The 19,934-nt window shown below is 37.5% G+C and overlaps 1 protein-coding gene and 1 long non-coding RNA gene across 13 annotated transcripts in view; both read right to left on the bottom strand.

Moving 5' to 3' along the window:
- Window positions 1-19,934, bottom strand: part of LOC309864468 — a 664,253-nt gene that overhangs the window by 501,782 nt on the left and 142,537 nt on the right. The gene's annotated exons all lie outside the window — the stretch shown is intronic.
- Window positions 1-19,934, bottom strand: part of PKIB (cAMP-dependent protein kinase inhibitor beta) — a 108,988-nt gene that overhangs the window by 38,871 nt on the left and 50,183 nt on the right. For 6 of the 8 annotated variants that reach the window (XM_082730002.1, XM_082730007.1, XM_082730006.1 and 3 more), the window contains exon 3: window positions 2,463-2,530. The exons of the other annotated variants lie outside the window; for them this stretch is intronic. The gene's annotated coding sequence lies outside the window, so the exon portion shown is untranslated. Of the gene's footprint in view, window positions 1-2,462; window positions 2,531-19,934 lie in introns of those variants that run through there. 8 annotated transcript variants of the gene reach the window in all.

Here is a 19,934-nt window from a genome sequence, read left to right on the forward strand (position 1 = left end):
ACAATAGTAGCTGGTTTCACAGGCTGCACCTCATTGAAATGACAGAATCAAAGTCAACCAACTGCAGTGGAAATGGAACCGAGCTGGGAACAGAAATCCAAGTGTCAGTTTGGTCTTGTCCTCTGGCCTTCGGTAGACCTCGGAGCCCCACTGTCCTCTTCCCATGAAACACAGGTTCAAACTAGGTGGTCTCCAAAAGTTCTTTCTCATTCAGGGGTTCCACAATTTATGGGCTTGACTTGATTTACTTAAAGCAGCTACACAACCAAGGTAAATAAAACTGTCAGCCTTGTTTATGTATGCAAATGCAGACATCCACGCTCATCCCTTCACTCCTGGAACTTGACCCGGACTAGTTGAAGCATTGACCCATAATGATATCCCCTCATCTACGTATGGTAAGCACAACTATAAGCTTTATCAAAAGTTAGAATATGGTGAGGCTGTAGAGCAGTGGTTTGCAAATATAAAAATCGGCATGGCAAGTTATTGAAAAGTTGCAAAGCCTTGCTCCAGATCTGCCAAATTGGAATCTCCAAGATGGAGCCCTAAGAATATATATTTTGCACAAAGTTCACTTGTGATTTGATAAATCAACTACTCTGAGGCTTATTTTTAAGAGAAAATTTGTGTTTCTCACAGGGTGGCCTGTAGGTCAATTTCATGTGCATTATCTGAGATACTTGTTAAAAATATCTGGGAATGTGGCCAGAAATCTCCATTCTCACAATTCTTTCAGTGATTTTATAAATAGTTTATATACTCGGACAAATGAAATCATTATGTGGGCAAAACCTCAAAGTCTATGAAACAATATAATAAAGATAGGAAATTATGATTGTAGTAGTTTATTTCAGTATTATTATTTATATTATACTGTTTTATCATTTTACTTAATCCCCAGGCAAGCCTATAAAATAAGCATTTTTAGTTTCATTTTACTGATAAATTGAAGCATTAGAGAATTCAGGTAACTTCCTCAAACACACAAGATTAAAATATGGATGCATTGGAACTAAAAATTAATGTCACGTAGGTAGGAAACCACCTATATTGTGACAGCGTGTGTAATTAAGATTTCAGTACACCTTCTAATTAAAAAATTTGTTGAGATCTTATCTGATGAAGCAAGCTAGAAATATCTCTCTGTTCCTGCTGGCTGGTTTTATTAGCTACTACACACATGTTAAAGTCAGTATAATAAGCATAGATTACCCAAGATAAAATGACTATTAACTACTAAGCAACAAAATTTCAAGGATGTCCTAGAATCATAAAATGATCTAAGGTAGTCATCAACTCTAGTCAACACAAATATTTACAGTTGAGAAGCCCAGAAGTATGCTAATCTCTTACCACCAGTGAAGAACCTCTCAGCTCCAGACTTTAGCTACTGACTGCTTCATTGTCTGTGTTTACTAAACGGGCCCTACACTCTGTGCTCTTCAGCTCAGTATGACGATTATTTGTCTTAGTGCTAGAAGAGGACTACATGAGATGTCAAATGTCTTTCAGGGAACAAAATATTAAATGCTGTTGCTACAGATATGCTTTTAAGACAAAGATTTTTCTTCTTCTTCTCATTGAGTCTTCTCAGTTTATCTGATAAAATACCTGCTTGTGAAAAGATATGCTTGTCTTGGCCTCTTGCTAAATTGAAGCAGGAAGGGTGTCCCCAGTTCCCTGTTCCTGAGTTGGCCAGTTTTGCATCTAGCAGAGTAACAGACACTTCAAAAATATGATGAAAGTGACTGAACCTTAGCTATTAGGAGACGTAGGTCTGATTTTGTACAAAATTTCCCTGAAAGTGTGACTGGAAAATACAAAGTCGTCCAAAGCCATGTAACTTTTTCTTTTTTTTATTTATTTGACAGAGAGAGAGAGAGACACACACACACAGCAAGAGAAGGAACACAAGCAGGAGGAGCGGGAGAGGGAGAAGCAGGCTTCCCGCCGAGCAGGGAGCTCAATATGGGCCTCCATCCCAGGACTCTGGGATCGTGACCTGAACCAAAGGCAGCCACTTAATGACTGAGCCACCCAGGTGCCCCAAAGCCATGTAACTTTTTACAGAATACAAATTCTTCCCTTTCCTGTGTTCACACCCTACCCTTTTCCTCTTCCTTCTCATTGATGTTACAGACTTCCTAAAATATGCAGACACACAGATATTTTCACAAAGGGGAAAAAAGTAATGACAGTGACATCAAGACAGAGAAATTGCCAAAAAATAAGTCAAACGTTCAAAGGCTATAGATAGATTTGATGGTTTTCTAACAGCAGTTTTGATTTCTTTGTTTTGGGTTTTGAGAGGTGATTTTCTGTGTGTTTTACTCTCACTCAAATTGTGCATGCCAACTCAGATTGTTTAGCCATATCCTGTCAAGAGTATTCTTGAAGGAGCCAATTCTTCCACAAAATCAATATCTAATTTTCTAAATAAAGAAGAAAAGGATACTTACAAGTCTCTGATTAAAATATGCTGTTATCTCTAAGAGGTTTAGGAAGAAACTCTGATAAACTTTCTTTCCTGTAAATTAATTTAAAAAAAAACTATTAAGTACCAGAAAAGAAACAAATTCAGTTATATTAACAAATTTTATGTATTTTTAAAAAAGATTTTATTTATTTGAGAGAGAGAGAGAGAGAGAGCAAGCAAGCATGATCAGGGAAGGGACAGAGAGAGAAGACTCCCAACCAAGATAGGAGCCTGACGTGGGGCTCCATCCCAGGGTCCTGGGATCATGACCTGAGCTGACAGTAGACAGTTAAATAACTGAGCCCCTACATTAATGCAGGTGCCCTTACATTAACAAATTCTAATCATTTTGTTTTTATAGAGTTACAACTGGTAAACACCATGACTTGACTTTCTTAAGAAAAGCAACGCCTCCAATTCTACAATAAAATTTTCTGTTGACAGTCAAAAGGCCTTCCTCTCAAGTAACAGGTGTTAGTACCTAGAATTGCCAGCTACAAAATGCAGTGGATAATTACTGCATCAGTGCTGTTAGGGATTAATGTCAACTTGAGAAGGTTATCATCTAAAAGTGACTGTCCATTACAACAAATACTTATAGGCACAGAAACATGCAAGAAAATATTTGGCATGGCCACACCTTTGGGAAACTATAGAAACCTATTATACTTTTGGAATAGGACTGTAGAAAAATTTTTAAATCTTTCTTAAGTGCCCTGAGGCATTGTACCAATATTCCACTACCCAAATGGGGACCATGCGAAAGGAATTCAACAATCTTGCTCCTAAAAACAATGATAAACAATGCACATATAATTTCTGTTCACAAAATGGGCCCTGTATTCCAGGGTTGACACAAGAAGGATGAAAAATAATAGGGGCATGAACTATCTGTATTCACACTAGCCATTGAAAGCAAGAGGGCACTTTGCAAATTCCCTCCACCACATTCCTACTACCTTCAGCCAGCCTGCCATTTACTCTTCTCGGACTATTGCAATGACATCCTAAATGACTCTTCTCTTATACATTCTTGCTTCCTGCAAATCCATTCTTTACTCAGATGTCAGATGGAATTATTTCAAAGTAAATGTGCTCATGGCCATTCTCTAATTAATCCTTTACAGCCTTCTCATCACCTACAGGATCAAATCCAAGCCCTTTCACAGAATGTATGGTGCCCTCCAGGAGCTGGCCCCAATCCACCTCTCCTTCATTTTCACCCATGCTCACCCTGCATTAATCCTAAAGCTCTGAGGTCATACCCAATGAATGGCACCTCTTTGCCTTATTTATACTGCCCTTGTGACTGAGGTCCTTTGCCCGTGATCCCCTCCCTATCCCCTGGCTAGCACACATTCTCCCATTCAGGGTTAACTTGGGCACCCCTATCCCAGAAGACTTCTATGCCCTTTGGGCTAGTATGCTCGCTCCCCTGTGCTCTGAAACACTCTGGTGTATCTCCATTATTGAACTTACAAATTTCTGATTACTGCCTTCCCATCTCCACCTTACACAATTTTTAAAGCCTTTTGAGGACATCGGCTGTGACTCATTCCTCTTGCACAACATTTTGTACATGGTAGGAGGAATAAAATAAATATCTGTTGAATGTCAAGGTGCATGAGGTATTTTTCAAACTCGGAGATGCCTGGATGCATACTTTATCACTGTGAAAGAATTTTAAAATCCAAAATGGATATCTTTTAACTTGTTCCTGTACGCAGCTTCCCATATGGTTTGCACTGTTCCTCTCACTCTGTATCTGGGACTATTTCCCTCCAGTTGAGTCTAATTTGTTCAGGACAAATATAGGGAACTGAGAAGAGGAAGAGGAAAACAAATGAAAACATGATCATGGGGGAAGTAGTAATAAAATAAAAATGTATACGCTTCAACATTTATGTACTATAATATAAATATTCACCCCTAAAAACAAATTTACAAAAACATACTTTTGTAGTTCTAATTTTCTCAAACATCTGCATACAGCTCTTGGCAAAGATCTAGTAGAAACTGCAAACAGGAACTCAATTTAAACTAAGTTTGATAACACTAAACATTGTTATTTGTGTCTTTCAAATGCATGTTTTAAAAAATCCCCTTTGTACACCTTTACCATATTAGTGTTTTCATCTTATGAATTTCCACTATTCCTGCCCATTGTAATAGAACCAAGAAACAAAAAAAGAAAGAGTATGCTGACAGAGTTACTTTTCCCTCTCTACCTCTTCGCAGTTTATGTTTTATATCCAAGTATAGTCACAGGACGGACTTTGATAACTCACACAAATCAAAATGAAAGATTAAGAGACTGGGGGAGTCTTTACTTGTCTTAAGTTATCAACCATCAACAATTTTCAATTAGCAATAATCGCGCCTCGGATAAACCTCATTGGCTACGATACTGCCACTACGCAAAGCTCAACCGTCAACAATTTTACTAACAAAAGAGCAGAAATTTCTGAAAGGATTTCAAGAACAGTGGCATGCCCTTAATAACAACAACAACAACATTGTTTGAGTAACACATCTCCTATTTATGAATATTTATTTTTATAAATTATAAGTATCACTCTACTAATAGACTAATGTAAGTTATATGTTATATTATAAATTATTACATATACTAGATACATTGACAGAAATTTAAAATGAAATAAAAATATAACTGGCTATTCTACTGTGTTCTTCCTGAACTTCAGTATAAGATGCAGAATCTGTAAGACATTGCTACTGCACAAGGTCTAATTCTCTCTACTCTCTCTCTTAGAACAGCTATTAAATCTAGAGAAGACATAGTGTTATATACAAAGGCTAGGAGATACTCAAGGTGAGAAGGCAGCAGTCTCACCAAAGGGTACTTGTTGCAGGTTTGACAAGAGGAGCAGATCAAGGTGTGGGTAGGTCAGCAGAAATCCATCATATCAGAGCCATGTACACTCAGAATTGTAAATCATCTAGTCCAGTGGTTTTCAAACTTTTTTTTTTTTTCCCAAATGAACTCTTTAGCAGATGGCCAATATGTAAGACAGATCCACGCAGAACTGCTCTGGTTAAAGCAGCTCCCAGGCTATACCCACTCTCTCCTCTTCCTCCTCTCCTCCTCCTCCTCCAAAAGATGTAGTCTGAAAAGGACATAACCACACTGCCATTAGAGATGAGGCTACCAGGCTGGAGATGGAAGGAGAGCAGCCATTTCAAGACAGAATTTAAAAAAGCAGCTAAAATTACTCAGACTGGGCATTTGTTCATCTTCCCTTTTAATGCCCCTGTCTTGTTTTAAGGAGAGGCTTCCCTGTGAATCCTGATCTGATCTCAGTTGTAAATGTAAAGACTTAAACTATAATGATCCATTAGCATTTAAGATAATTTTTTGCTCCTAGTGTTTGGTAAAATAATGAGTATTTATTTTCTCTTTGAAATATATATTCCCTAACTTGCAAGCTTTGATGACTCAAGCAGCCAGCCATGTCGATATACAATTAATTTACATAAAGAAGAAGGATCTGGAGCATCTCAAACACAAGATTTTAGGAGGTCCTTGAATCCTCAGAAATCAAGATAATAGTGCATTTTTTAAAAAGATCAAAATTAGTTTGAAAACTCTGTGATGAGGGATGCCTGGGTGGCTCAGTGGGTTAGGAGGCTGTATTCTGCTCAGGTCATGATCCCACGGTCCTGGGACTGAGTCCCAGATCAGGCTCCTTGCTCAGCAGGGAGCCTGGTTCTCCCTCTGCCTGCCAATCCCTTTGCTTATACTCTTTCTGACAAATAAATAAAATATAAAAATATATATATATATAATAAATAAAAACTCTATGATAAAAAAAAAATCAAACATTTAAATAAAGATTTGATCTGTATTTGTGCAACTCAGCTTCACAAACCTTGCCTGGACCTGGACCTGCTCCAGTATCTTCTCTGAAAGAATAAAGAACTAAATATAGGGGCGTCTGGGTGGCTCAGTGGGTTAAGCCGCTGCCTTCAGCTCAGGTCATGATCCCAGGGTCCTGGGTCGAGTCCCGCATCAGGCTCTCTGCTCAGCAGGGAACCTGCTTCCTCCTCTCTCTCTCTCTCTGCCTGCCTCTCTGCCTACTTGTGATCTCTGTCAAATAAATAATAAAATCTTTAAAAAAAAAAAGAACTAAATATAAATATAATGTCAGATTACTTGTATTAAATAAATGTCTGTCTCTACATTGCCTAGGATTATAGAAAAGAAGCAAATGTAATCTGGAGGACAAAGTCCAAACCAGGTGCGTTCTGTGATATATACCTTCACACCTCAGTCTGAAGGACTGAGGACGAGGTTAAGGCGTTTAGGAACAAAGAAGCAGCTGGACAACTGTAACACATGAAGTAATCCTTAGCTCATGCTTGCATTTGAGCAATTTTACAATTTCAGTGAGCTACTACATCTAGTTCTAGTTGATTCAATAAATATTCTTCTATTTTCATTTTTTTTAAAGCAAATCGTAGTTCTAAAATGCATAAAAACCTGAAAGTTGAAATGGGTCAAGTGAACATCATCTGATTCCTAAAAGCAAATTAACTACTTCAACTGCAAGACCTAGTTTCAAAAGGCTGCTCTTAAAATGTATTTAACCTCTCAAGCATGACAATGGCGAAAACAAGCTTCAAAGAAGTGAATCATCGTGACATTAGCAAGTACGCGCATTCATGAAGATGTTTCCACCCACAGCCCTAGTTTAGGAAAATAAATGACTCCATGTCTGACACAGAGCAGGCACTCAACACATATTTACTAAATATATAAATGAATGAATGAATGAATGAACTTTGAAAAAAAGGTAGAAACAGGTAGACTAGGACCAGATAATAAAGAGCTTTAAAGGTTAAGAGCAGGAGGTTAAACAAGGGGTGGGGGAGTAGGTCTTTAAAAGAAAGAATGGGTGGCTTGATAGAGCGATCAGTAAATCCAGCTAAAAGTCTTCTCGCAATAATCTTGGCAATGGGCAATAAAGGCACACCAAAGGGTAAAGACAATAAAATTATAGTAAGGAAGGTGTAGCAGCTGCTGCTAGTTGGCTCCCAAAGTTCTTCTCCTTGTCTTCTGTAGAAACAGGAAGTTTACCTGGGCACGTGGCTAAAGACCATATAACCAGACCTCCCACACTGCTAAATAAGGCCCTGGATTTTGCCATTTGAAGATGGGCTATGAGCAGAAGTAATGTATTTCATCTTTAGGTTATTTCCTTAAAAAAAGGAGAATGTGGCCTCTGCCTCCTCTTGTCCCCTTGTTGAACACCCGTCTGTGCCTGCTGTGCTGAGCCATCACCCATCAAGCAGACAAGGACAATCAAGACTTTGGGGATGACAAAGGATGGAAGGAGCCTGCATTCTTAGCAGGGCTATGCCACTATTCCACCCCTGTACTATTGACCTGACCTCTCCACAGTACAAATCTACATTTGCATCGTGTTTAATCCAGCTATTTTGGCTCTTTGTGACAACTGGCAAACATCTCTTATCTGATACAGATGAATCTAAAAAACACTTCAAAATGGAAAACTCCATAGAACATGGTGATAGCTCTAGTGAATGAAGGAAAGTCGTGAGCTGAAACAGTTCCAAGGTTTTATGTTTGGGGAACTAGGAGAGTGGAACCACTAATACAATAACTGATGAGGAGGAGAGCTGGTGACATTTAAATGGTCCCAATAGAGCCCAGGGGACATGGACAGTAAGTCATGTAACTATGGACTCGGGCAAGAGGAGAAAATTTAAAATGGAAACTTCAGCAATTTTGTATAGAATATAGTTGAAAAAATGAGAATTGATAGAATGTCAGACTCAGAGAGATCAGTGTGTCAGAAACTTAATAGGTGTTCTCCCAGAAGGCAGGAAGAAGAATCAGTAATCAGCTAAGGCCAAAATAAATAAATAAATGAATAAAAATGTTTATTCTTATCTTAATAAGGGTAGTGATTTGAAATCTGAAGAACAGAATTAACTTTAATCCAAGAAGACAAACAAATTTAAAAGGGATTTGATACAGTTTATAGTTCTTAAATCTGTTTAAAGTTCTCATGAAAAATTAAAGCAAACATTTCTTGAAATAAAAAAGCATTTATGAGGGTTCTGAACAAGCCAAGCCTCAATCATGCCTTAGTTTCCATTTAAATGTTCAGAAGGACAAGACAGAAAATAAAACCAAGCAACAGGTACTTACACCATTTTCTCTTTTCCTTATTCTCACGGTAGAGGAAAGAACAAGAGGAGAGGAGCAAAGGGAAGTGGAAGCAGAAGTGTTTTGTTACTGTTCTCATCCTTTCTACAAGGCTAATATCTGGAAATGACAAAATGAAACAAAAGCCTCCCCAACTTGGACTAAGTTACATTCAAAGACGCAGTAGATCTGGATCTAAATTTAATTCACAGTGGATCTAAATTTTTGCTTTGAAGTTAATACAAGGTTGGCAACGGGCAAATCAACTGTGACAATGTAAGAGTCTGGGAATCTGTTTCACTTGCCAGATGCACTCCTATTACTGGAAGATCACCAGCGTTCCAGAATATTCAGGCAGCCTGGTGTGCCATGCTCTTAGATAGCTCATCCTCCCCACCTGGCCTCGGCCACCAGAGGATATTTTTTAGGGAGCCATCAGACCAAAGATTTCTGTTCTCCATTCCACTGATTACCACTATCCACTTCAGACTGATGACAATAACTAGATTAGCTTTTTCTTAAGATTATTTTCCTCCCTAGCTTTAGGCTGCAGAATGTACATTGTAGTTACCCAAGGACATCAAAATTCCAGGATTCTTTACCATTATATTTTTATTGAAACCAATCATACTAATTCACTTTGTATGAGGAATTGATATTCCCCTCCTTTCCTTTGAAGAGAAATCTGTTAGTAATCTTTTCCTCTTCACATAGTGACTGCATTATCCATGGTCTTTAAACTGTGTGTGTGTGTTTGTGGTGGTGGTGGGGGGGGTGTCCTTATTGTTCCTAGCATTATACTTGAGTTTCATAATCTTTTTAAAGTTCTTAATACTGGCTCAAATTGTGGGATTACACCCCACCTTTTTTTTTTTTAAATAATGACCAGACATTACTATTTATTCATTTAAGTAAATCAGGGTAGAAAGGCTTGCCCTAAAATAACCTCTCCTTTATAAATGGTTGCAGAATACCTGAACAAAAGTTACCATATACCATCAAGTTAGCTTGTGGCAAAAAAAAAAAAGCTTTATTCTAATCTTGAGTTGATATAAGGGAAGAAGGTATACGTGTATCAGGGGCGGGGGCAGGAAGGAGGATTGTGTTTCATGGTACTTAGCATACAACATGCAAAACTGTCATGCTTCACTCCCATCTGTCCTGCCCATCTCGTCAGGTGTGGCTTGTGTGGTTCTAAAATTCCTGGCATTGAACATATAAACTGAAAGCCACTCTGATCACTCAGGAAAGCCCTTTTCTCTACCTCCTTATCATGTGTCATTGGAAAACCCCATTACTAAAGCACCAGTTACACATTTATTATAAACTACTTACTGTTTTTTAATGTTTGCTTGTCAAGCTTCAATAAAGGAAGTTATATTTTAAATTTTTTTAACATTATATTTATTCATCTGAGAGAGAATGAGAGAGAGCATGGGGGGTGGGGAAGGTCAGAAGGAGAAGCAGACTCCCTGCAGAGAAGGGAGCCCCCCACCCCCATGTGGGACTCGATTCTGGGACTCCAGGATCATGACCTGAGCCAAAGGGAGTTGCTTAAGCAACCGAGACACCCGGGCACCCTATATTTTAAAATTTTCCAACAATATTACATTTCTTAGCTTATAGCACTTTCTTGCTTATGTCACAACCCTCAAACACCAGGAAATCATCTCATAAGCCTCAGATGTGCTCTAAATGATTTACATTTTAATAGTTATATCTGGAAATAAAGAGAACACTGTCCACCATCACAGTTAAAACAGTAATTTCAGTGTTAATAAAAAAAAGAGTTAAAATTCTGAGACTAACCCCAACACTCTTACATTCACACTAGCATATTTAGATCTGGTGTTTATGTTCACAAAGAAAGCCAATGAAAACGATGTTATATAGGAATGTGAATATACCAACATGGGAGCTAACAAGGGCTGAGTGTTCATGATTTTCCAGATATCTCACACTGGACATTCCCACACTAAATCCTTTCAAAAGCCCTCAAAAGTAGATACTAATAGATACTGGATACCTGACAAAGACTGTGGTTATAATAGAACCAGCACCAAGCAGTGTCAAGATGGACCCAGTCTGCCTGACACTGAGACATACTGTCACATGAACAGCAGTGGAACTTGATTCATTCAACCCACAGGAGCCCCAAAAAGTAAATACGTGGAAAATATGCGACATTGTGTTTTCAAAGTGGTTTTTGTAGGACATTGTATTAGCATTGCATTTTAATACTAGATGCTCCATCTTCACCTTGATGAGATCAGTGACCTGCTCAAAGGAGCCAGCTCGGTTTTTTCAAAAGCACAACAATATCCTTGAGAACAGTTCAGGACAACACTGGGTGATGGACATGAAGGAAGACACATGATGTAATGAGCACTGGGTATTATATAAGACTAATAATCATAGGCCTCTACCTCTGAAACCAATAATACACTGTATGTTAACGAATTGAATTTAAATTAAAAAATAAAGACAAATTAACCAATATTAAAAAAAAAAAAAAGTGTTTCTATCCTTCCATATCTACCAGAAAGTGATTTCAGGGACTTACAGAGTAACGGGTATGAAGTGGAAGAGGAGCACAATAAATGGATTCTCAATTTTAAATGATAAATATTATTAAATATAAAAATAATACAATATATTATTCTCTATAAATACATTTATTATTGTTGTCGTTATTGTTACTGTTACTATTTAGTGCTCTTTGGGGTAAGACAAGATGCTTTTATGAAACGGACACAATGACTTGTGACAGAACAGTAAAGCCTTCGGACTTCATTTTCCTTATTTGCTCAGATAGCCTGTGGGAGCTTTAAGGGCTTCTGCAACGTAACCCTTCCTGAGCCATGTTGAGAGATGGTGTCAAAGGCAGGAACACTAGGCAAAGGAAGTCAGACAGTCCAAAAGGTTTGGCCAGAGAAGGCTAACGCTGGGAAAGAGTCTAATACTAAAGACAGTATAATGCTACACACATGGGCTTTGAGGCCAGATGGTCTCTAGAACTTAATAGCTATAACTTGGATAACTTTGGCCCAACTTTCTGTATTTATAATGTGGAAAGAAAACTTCTGCCTCACAGAATACGTTATGAATGTTAAGTGAGACAATGTCTGAAAAGTACTCAGTATAATGCCTAACACGTAGTAAGTGCTTAATAAATGATAGTCATTATTAGATGTTCCTTGTACCCAAGGAGAAACTATACTTTAGAAGGTTAATTGACTAGCACAAGATCTTAGGCCATTTCTTTATTGTGGGGGGAAGGAAGGGAATACAAACTCAGCTGCATCTAAAGCCAAATTGCTTCTAAATAACCAATTACCACCCAGGGCACCTGGGTGGCTGTCAGTTAGGCATCTGAATCTTGGTTTCAGGTCAGGTAATGATCTCATGGGTCTTGGGATCAAGCCTTGGCTAGTGGTCGGCACTCAGCAGGGAGTCTGCTTGAAGACTCTATCCCTCCGCCATTCCCCACCTGTGCACATGCTCCCTTGCTCACTCTCTCTCAAATAAATAAATGTTTTTAAAAATTTTTTAAATAAATAACCAATTACCAACATAGGACCAGAAAAGGTCTGAGAAAATTTCAAATGCACTCTAATTATTTTTTTTCCCACTAACAAAACTGACGTTACAGCCAACTCTTTTTTTCTCTTCCTGACCTCCATTTCCTTTCAAATCTAACTGTGTGAATTCCTATGTGATTTGATTCTGTTAGTTCTTGGGTTAAAGGTCTCCTTGCATCTATTTGACCTGATATTCTCAGTTATAGCTATTTCTCTTTCCTATAGCCTAGGAAAAACACACATAAAAGAGAAATCTACAGAGGAACATTATTCAATAGGCATTTATCTTTGCTAACTATTTAATTTGCTGCAGATTTAGAGATGTTTCTAACTGAATAAGATATAGAATGTCAGTCTCAGATTTTAGAATAATATTAAGAAAAGAAAAAACCTGAAATAGCCTTTTGAGATAAATCCATTCTTGAAGGGTCTTTCAAGAGTTACTTGTAAGCACCAACTGTAAAAACAGTCTCTAAAAAGCAAAGCAACCAAGTAAAGACTTCATACCCAGTTCGTCAGTAAAGAGACGTAAGCTGTAATGCTCATTTCTGGTTTCCTGTCTATCCTTGCTAAGGGATGCAGCCTAGTCTTGTTTCTTTTTGACATTGTTGTTGCTTGCTGTCATTGTCATTTTAAAGAGCTTTCTTTAATCCAGGCATATGGGTCAACTAAGAAAAAACTTTGCTTTTCTAATTTTTGGTGTGTCTAGAACTGGAGAGCTATTTGGAGCTGACCACTGTGTTAGGCTGTGTAGACTGCGCGTCACAACTACCACTCATACCGTAGTCCCACACTCACAGCTGAACTTAAGACACTGTTGATGTCATTGAAGTACAAATTTAGAACAAAGGAAAATCTTAATACTTTTTATAAGGATTTATTTTTTCCCCCAGTATTGTTTACTAGGCCCACTCAATTCCTCATATTAAATATATTTGCTTTTTAGAAGAATTAGCTGATTTACATATGCTTCACTTGAACTGATGCAGATAAGCTTCACGTTAAGACATTATATTCAATGCAGGGTTACAGACAGGATCAAAAATAAAGAGATAAAATTCCACAAAAATATATTTAATGCCAAAATCATCCCCCCTTCTTTGAATTTGCGAGTGACTACATATCTCAGACTTGGGCCAGTGACATTTATTACTGGCTGCATTTACATCTCCAATAACAGCAGCTTATTCACGTCAGGATTTATCTGGCTCAGAGAAAAATGGCAGCTGCGGTGGTGATTCACTAAAACCAATTCTCAGTGAAGCAGCTGCTGCCGAAAGCTGTGCTTCTCACATCAATCATTTGCTGATTGTCACAGCTAGTTGAGTCACAGCATCTGCTCTGTCTATTGATTTCGTGGTTGTTGATATTTGCATTGCATTGTAGCACTACTGTTGTCACATCACGCTGCACTAGTTGAAATAACATCAGCTTGGGGACCCTTCAAATATCAGAAAATTCACATCATCATGAAAATACGACCATTCTGTGAAGGAGCTGGTGAAAGAGCAATCATTCCAACTACTAGGAGACCAACCTATTTTTAGTAGAATGAGCCCCCCCATCCCCCCCTTCTGGGCTTCTCTGGTGGATTGGCCTTGGTAGATGAGACCCCAGCAGTGTCACAAATACTGGATTTGGCATAGTAGGTTGATTTGTGTCTCTTTAAAAGACACTTTGAAGTCCTAACCCCCAGTACCTATGAATATGATCCTATTTGGAAATAGGATCTCTTGGGGCACCTGGGTGACTCAGTGGGTTAAGCCTCTGCCTTTGGCTCAGATCATGATCTCAGGGTCCTGAGATGGAGCCCAGCATTGGGCTCTCTGCTCAGCAGGGAGCCTGCTTCCCCTCCTCTCCCTGCCTGCTGCTCTGCCTACTTGTGATCTCACTCCCTCTGTCAAGTAAATAAATCTTTAAAAAAAAAAAAAAAAGAAAGAAAAGAAAAGAAAAAGAAATAGAATCTCTATAGATATAACCGAGTTGAGATGAGGTTATATCGAATTAAGGTAGGCCCTTAATCCAATATGACTGTGTATCCTTATAAAAAGAGCAAAGACAATGTGAAGAGGCAGCTATAGAGAGAAACCCCATGGCAAGATGGAGGCAGAGTAATGCATTTACAAGCCCAGGAATACCTAGCCCTACCAGAAGCTGGAAGAGACAAGGAAGGATCATTCCCTAGAGGCTTTTTGGAGGGAGCACAACCTTGCCGACAGTTTGATTTCAGACTTCTGGCTTCCAGACTGTGAAAAATAAATTTCTGTTCTTTGTAAGCCACTCAGTTTGCGGTACTTTGCTATGGCCGCCCTTCTGGGGTATCGATCTGGGGACGGTAAAAGAATCTCAGCTGCTCCTGGAGGGCTCGGGTATAAACAGCGTTGACCCAGGGAACCACAGTGCCTACATAGACTTCTCTCCAGGCCACGTTTACTCAGATTAGAGACTTTTCTCACATTAAAGCATCCTTAAGTGTTTAGATAATTCTGAGGATAAACAAAATCAGGACACAGCTAAAAGACCTTAGACTTTAAAATATGTAAAAATAGCTTGAGAGGAGCCAAATACCCCATAACACCTTATGTTTCTAGTGCTTCCTAGTGTTATCTCATGACCTGTCAGTATTAACAGATGTCAAGCTGTCACCACATTTATTCATGCCTGAAAGTTTCAACACACTCAAAAAAATGAACAGATATATTAGAATCACTAAAGTACCTACTTCCATGAAGTTTTTCAAAGCAAAGGAAGTACAGAAGAAATGGCACAAGGAGGATAAGAGAGACAGAAATATGCTCAAGGGGTTGAGCCATTAAATTAAATCTTCATAATTCTTGCTTAAGTTTTTCTCTTGGAAGGTAGAAAAACATGGCAGCTAAATTCAGACACCCTTGAGTTATGCCAGCCCCACCACTAATGAGCTCTCTGTCTTAGGGCAAGTTACATATCCTCTCTAAACTTCAATTCACTCATTAGTAAATGAGACTAATAATCCTACCAATATATAAAGAAAGTATTTGGTGATTATTAGCAATTATTGTTATTATTATTATTATTATTATTACTAATCTCCATGTTAACTTAACTTGTCACTTCAGTCATAGAAGAGTGTGCCTCCATATCTCTGCCATCTATTTTTAATCCAGAAAGAAATAAAGTCAGCTGCAAAATGGGTCGACTTTAAAAAATACCTGGAGTGCTGTAGCCTTACTTGGACTACATGCAATTGGACAGAAAGAGAGAATCATTTGCAAATCTTGATAAGAGTTTCTCTAAAATATTCTAATTCTTTTCTCCTGCTTGGTAAGTGGAAGATACTGGTATTACACTACCTTTTTAATCACTGAGGCTCTCACAGCTTTTGATGGTCACTACATGCCCTGAATATCAAATATTATTAGGATGATCTTTTTTATATAATACTTTAAACTAATAAATATATCAGAATTGCCTTCTATAATGTACAAAGGATGCTCACTGTGCTAAATCTATACACTTACAATGTTATCCTATTCTTTGCTTCATTTTGTTTCATCTTCCACAGGTAGAATTTCAGATATCTAAAAAAACCATTTATCATGCCCTCTTTTCTTATCAAACTAAAATAAATATCAACTACCTATAACTTATTTTTAAAACCTCTTCTGACATGTTGTTGAACAGTTAGGTTTTGAATGTAAATATAGGTTTTGAATGTAAAAAATCTGAACATAAAATTTACTTTTTAGGCTGACAACTTTAATATTGTTGATTTCAGTTCACCAGTCTGGTCAGAAATAAGTATCATTTCTAACCAAATGCTATCCCTTCCTGTATTGTGCTATCAACAAAGATGAAAAAAAAATGTCTTCTAGTATTAAACAAAGCTCACCCAAAAACAGTGCTAAGGAGAATATCACTAGAGGTTTTTCTCCACCTTGAAATGGGTCCATCCGAGAAAGGAACATAGAGTTTATAGATAGATTTTGGATCTGAAGACTTAAGATGGCTAACATGGCAATACTGCCCCCCTGCAAACTGACCTATAGATTCAAATATAAGCAACACTAAATCCCAGCTTACTTTTTTTCTTTTGGCAGAAAACTGATTCTAAAATTCAGCTGGAAAGTAGAAAATGTGAACCAGCCAAAACAATCTTGAGAAAGAACAAAGTTGGAGGACTTACAGATCTTGATTTCAAACCCTAACACAAAGCTCTAGTAACCAAGACAGTGTGATGCTGACATAAAGATAGACATGTAGATCAATGGAACAGAATTGAGAGTCTAGAAAAACACACACACACATTTATGATCACTTGATTTTCCACAAAAGTGTCAAGCCAATCGAATGGGGGTAAGAATAGTCTTTTCAACAAATGGTGCCAGTACAACTGGATATCCACGTGCAAAAGAATGAAGTTGGATCCATTTCCCACCACACACAAGAATTAAAAATGGATCATAGGGACGCCTGGGTGGCTCAGTTGGTTGGGCAGCTGCCTTCGGCGCAGGTCGTGATCCCAGCGTCCTGGGATCGAGTCCCACATCGGGCTCCTTCCTCAGCGAGGAGCCTGCTTCTCCCTCAGCCTCTGCCTGCCATTCTGTCTGCCTGTGCTCGCTCTCTCTCTCTCTATCTCTCTGATAAATAAATAAAATCTTAAAAAAAAAATTAGGGTGATTCACTTTATAAAAAAATAAATAAATAAAAATAAATTAAAAAAAATAAAAACGGATCATAGACCTAAATGTGAGAGCTAAAACTGTAAAGCATTTAGAAGAAAAATAAGTAAATTTTCATGAACTTGGGGTAGGCAAGAGTGTCACAGATATAACACCAAAAGTGCAAGTGACAAAAGAAAAATATATATATAAATTGAACTTCACTAAAATTAAAAACTTTTGTTCATTAAAGGATACCCTCAAAAAGTAAAAAGGTTATCCACAGAACCAAAGAAACTATTTGCCAATCATATATATGATTAGTAACCTATACCTAGAATATATAAGATCTATTACAATTAAATAATAAAAGATAAATAACCCAATTTAGAAAATGGGCAACAGGCATTAATAGATGTTTCTCCAAAGAAGATATGCAAATAGCCAAAAGGCACATGGAAAGATGTGTAACATCATTATTCAATAGAAAAATGCAAATTAAAACCACAATGAAGTATATCACTTTATAGCGGGATGACTGTGGACAATGACAAGTATTGGCAAGGATATGGAGAAATTGAAAGCCTTATCTAATGCTGGTTAGAATGTGAAGTAGTGCAGCCTCATTGGGAAATAGTTTGCCAATCCCTCAAATTGTTAAACATAGTTACTATATGATCCAGCCATTGTACTCCCAGGCATATACCCAAGAGGAAAAAAAGCATATACTCATCTGAAAACGTATACAGGCATAACATTTTAACATTCCTTCACAGAAATGTCATTCATAATAACCAGAAAGTGGGAACAACATAAATATCAGTTGATGAATGCATAAACAAAATGTAGTCCGTCTTCACCATTGAATATTATTCAGCAATAAAAAAGGAACGAAGTACTGATACATGACATAATATGGATGAAAACCTGAAAACATTATGCTGAATGAAACAAAACACATGTATGTTTCCATTTATATAAAATGCCCAAAATATGCTAATTTATAGAAACAAAGTAGATTTGTGGTTTCCTAGGGCTGGTGTGGAGGGAATGGTTTGGGGAGACCTGGCGAGTCACATTAACAGCTTTAGAGTTTCTCTTTGTGGTGATTAAAATGATCTAAAGCTGTTTGTGGTGATGGGGTATGAATATACTAGAACTGTATATTTCAAATGGATATATTTCAAATGGATCTGCATATTTCAAATGGATCACTTTTATGGTATGTGAATTTAATGTCAGCGAAGTTTTTTTTTTTTTTTTTTTTTAAGTTAAATAAACTTACTGGGGCACGTGCGTGGCTCAGTTAGTTAAGTGTCCAAATCTTGATTTCTGCTCAGGTCATGATCTCAGGATCGTGAGATCCAGCCCCACATCTGTTTCCACACTGAGCATGGAGACTGCTTAAGAACTTGAGATTCTTTCTCTCCCTTTCCCTTTGCCCCTCCCCCACCTCTCTCCCTCCATCTCTAATACACAGCAACAACAACAACGTAAAACAACATTAAATTTACTGCAAAACATGCTCAGAGGATGTTAATGTTCAGTGCGAATACTAATATGAGGGAGGATTTGTGCGCAGTGTGCCACCCAAGTTTATCCATACAGTCATTTATTCTTAAAGAATTTTGGAAAAACAGATCTCAACTTGAACTTGATTCTTTTTTTGAAAATGAGAATGTAGAATTAGGATGCCCTTTTGCTACATTTAATATACCTTGTATATGTTCTCTATCTTTTGATTATTTTTCTAAAATAGTAAGAAATATCTAATATGAATATTCAATCTACAAGTCTAAATGTTCATATATAGATAAGTTTATTAAAGGGGTAAGTGTTTTAGGTAAGTGATTGCAGGAATGCACAAATCACTGAGATTTTCTCCTCTTTTTACAGCTCATGTCCAAAGCTGTTTTCCTGAAGAAGTCACACATTTCCATACAAAAGCATGCTCTCTTTGGTCCCGGAATCACAGATACAATCATCCTTTTGAGCCTAAAATCATATGGCGAGGGGGTTGCCTTATCTTATTTTGATCAATCAATAAATAAATACAAAAATACATAAATAAAAAAAAGAATTTGTGCTTGATGGAACCAGAATTTTTTGGCATAAGTAACCATGAAGTTATTTAATTTCAAGATATTCAAGCCTTTCATGCTTTCCAGTGATTACTGTTCTAAACATATAGCAAGCTCTCTTTGCCATGAACTTTATGCAAGGAGGATGTGACTACGTCTGTGGTTTAGATTCTAAGAGAACAACCAATCACAGAGCTACAGAATGCTAGAGTGGGAAGGAGCCTTAGAGAAGAATATATTTAACTCTCTAATCTCAATTCTCTAATTTCAGAACAGAGGCCCTCTATGCCATAGTTCCCGAAAAAGTTGCCAAAGTATGGAGCAGAGGCAGAATTAGATCAGGTCTTCTGAGCACCTCCCCATTGTTCTTTTTACCACATTAGACTGTCTTTCAGCCCATAACCCAAGATGGGCTTTTTTGGTCCTGACCATGTTGTCAACAACAGTGAAAAACGGGCCATGTTTTGTGAGGCTTATCTTACGCGTGTCAGAATTCTCTGGGTTCTGCTGTGTTCAGAAAACATCTGCAAAATGATTCAGTGTTTAGTTTTCTCATTCATCCAGAAATTTGACATTTCTAGCTCATTTGTAAAGGCAAACTGAAGTACATAATTAATTTTCATGTTCTTTCAGAATATTTTAATATGCTGGGCAGGATAAATGCTTTTCTCATTTTCTTTTTCTTTTGCGCAGTGTTTTCTATTTTGAAAATGACTCAAATGACTGTCGTTCTCTGCCTTTTTATTTTAAAGTTTCTTGTATCTTACTTTTTTCCTTACTCGTGTCCTCCAAAAATAGTCTGAGCAGAAATCTCTCAGCTAATAGATTTTGAAATTACTTCTTTTGCATTTACAGATATTCCTCTTGCTATTTCATTTAATCAATGCCAGTCTGTACATAGACAACTTGCCCAAAAAAAGTTTGAGACAGAGAGTTCACGAAATTGGAATTTTAGATGTT

The sequence above is a fragment of the Mustela nivalis genome (assembly GCF_964662115.1).
Source record: "Mustela nivalis genome assembly, chromosome: 5".
Lineage (NCBI taxonomy): Eukaryota > Metazoa > Chordata > Mammalia > Carnivora > Mustelidae > Mustela > Mustela nivalis.